This window comes from Babylonia areolata, unplaced genomic scaffold (assembly GCF_041734735.1).
Source record: "Babylonia areolata isolate BAREFJ2019XMU unplaced genomic scaffold, ASM4173473v1 tig00020491, whole genome shotgun sequence".
In the NCBI taxonomy this organism is placed as follows: domain Eukaryota; kingdom Metazoa; phylum Mollusca; class Gastropoda; order Neogastropoda; family Buccinidae; genus Babylonia; species Babylonia areolata.
The window spans coordinates 1-2,500 of NW_027468480.1; positions in this window are offsets into that span (position 1 = coordinate 1).

Sequence of the window (2,500 nt, forward strand, 5' to 3'; positions counted from 1 at the left end):
AAAAAGAAAAAAAAGGTCCAGTAAAGGTTGTGGATAAAAGTAACCGGCTTTGGAGAATTGCCTGAATCCTTCCGGCGCTGTGAAAAAAAAAGACCCAAAAAAAAGACCTGGTCGTCAACGCCTGCTCCTGTCCATGCCAAACGGCGTTTTCCTCTCAACTTTGGCATGCTCGCTGAGGAAAAGGCAGGTAAAGGTTGTGGATAAAAAGTAAACGCGCTGTGGAGAATTGCCCAAATCGTTCAGGCGCCGTGAAAAAAAGAAAGACGTAGTCGTCAACGTCTGGTCCCGTCAATGGCGAAGGGCGTTTTCTCTCAACTTTGGCATGCTCGCTGAGGAAAAGGCAGGTAAAGGTTGTGGATAAAAGTCCGAAGAACCTCGCTACAATTGCCAAAATCTTTCCGCTGCCATTCAAAAATGGACTACTCCTCCACACCTCCTCCCGTCCATGCCAAACGGCGTTTTCTCTCAACTTTGGCATGCTCGGAGAGAAAAAAAGGCAGGTAAAGGTTGTGGATAAAAAAGTAAAAAATTGCCAAAATACTTTCTGGGCCCTCAAAAAAAGGCCTACTCCTCAACGCCTGCTCCCGTCCATGCCGAACCGCGTTTTCTATCAACTTTGGCATGCTCGGAGAGAGAAAAAAGGAAAAAAAGAAAAAAAAGGTCCAGTAAAGGTTGTGGATAAAAGTAACCGGCTTTGGAGAATTGCCTGAATCCTTCCGGCGCTGTGAAAAAAAAAGACCAAAAAAAAGACCTGGTCGTCAACGCCTGCTCCTGTCCATGCCAAACGGCGTTTTCCTCTCAACTTTGGCATGCTCGCTGAGGAAAAGGCAGGTAAAGGTTGTGGATAAAAAGTAAACGCGCTGTGGAGAATTGCCCAAATCGTTCAGGCGCCGTGAAAAAAGAAAGACGTAGTCGTCAACGTCTGGTCCCGTCAATGGCGAAGGGCGTTTTCTCTCAACTTTGGCATGCTCGCTGAGGAAAAGGCAGGTAAAGGTTGTGGATAAAAGTCCGAAGAACCTCGCTACAATTGCCAAAATCTTTCCGCTGCCATTCAAAAATGGACTACTCCTCCACACCTCCTCCCGTCCATGCCAAACGGCGTTTTCTCTCAACTTTGGCATGCTCGGAGAGAAAAAAAGGCAGGTAAAGGTTGTGGATAAAAAAGTAAAAAATTGCCAAAATACTTTCTGGGCCCTCAAAAAAAGGCCTACTCCTCAACGCCTGCTCCCGTCCATGCCGAACCGCGTTTTCTATCAACTTTGGCATGCTCGGAGAGAGAAAAAAGGAAAAAAAGAAAAAAAAGGTCCAGTAAAGGTTGTGGATAAAAGTAACCGGCTTTGGAGAATTGCCTGAATCCTTCCGGCGCTGTGAAAAAAAAAAGACCAAAAAAAAGACCTGGTCGTCAACGCCTGCTCCTGTCCATGCCAAACGGCGTTTTCCTCTCAACTTTGGCATGCTCGCTGAGGAAAAGGCAGGTAAAGGTTGTGGATAAAAAGTAAACGCGCTGTGGAGAATTGCCCAAATCGTTCAGGCGCCGTGAAAAAAAGAAAGACGTAGTCGTCAACGTCTGGTCCCGTCAATGGCGAAGGGCGTTTTCTCTCAACTTTGGCATGCTCGCTGAGGAAAAGGCAGGTAAAGGTTGTGGATAAAAGTCCGAAGAACCTCGCTACAATTGCCAAAATCTTTCCGCTGCCATTCAAAAATGGACTACTCCTCCACACCTCCTCCCGTCCATGCCAAACGGCGTTTTCTCTCAACTTTGGCATGCTCGGAGAGAAAAAAAGGCAGGTAAAGGTTGTGGATAAAACTCCAAAACCTCGCTACAATTGCCAAAATACTTTCTGGGCCCTCAAAAAAAGGCCTACTCCTCAACGCCTGGTCCCCAGGCACGTGCTGGGGGGCCTCAACTCAGGCTCTGCCCAATGTGGATCAAGGTCCACCTTCGCAGCGCCTTATGCGACACCCTGGTTGTGGGGGACGCGGCGTGGCGTGGCGGATCGCTCCGGTCGGCGCACAGCCGGCAACGGTCGACCCGTCCGCCTGGCTTTACTGCCCCCGCGCTTCTGTCTTTTGCACTGGCAAGCTAGCGACCGCTCGGCGTGCGAGGCCCGAGTCGGGGGACGGGAGTCTCGGGAGCCCACCAGCTCCCCGCAGGCTACCCGCCCGGCTGCCGAGCTTCCCGCCTGCGCGTCCAAGTGTGAACGCGCACGGCCGCCTCGCCGGGCTTCCTTTGCCGGGGCTCGGCTTGTCGGCCGGCGTCTCACGGTCCGTAGAAGGTTCGGTGCGTTCGCTGACGACGGGTCGAGAGAAGCGTTTTCTCTCCTCCCTCACTGACGGTCGTTGGTGCTCCCCAGCCCCTTCGGCGTCCCAAAGCGTAACGCCTGCTTCATCTCGTCAAGGGCGCGCCCGTCTCTAACCGGGCGTCGTCCGGCACGTGGAAACGGGCGGGAGACGGTGTCGAGGAGGAAGAAAGGGTGGGGTCCGGTCCGGTCCGGTCTGG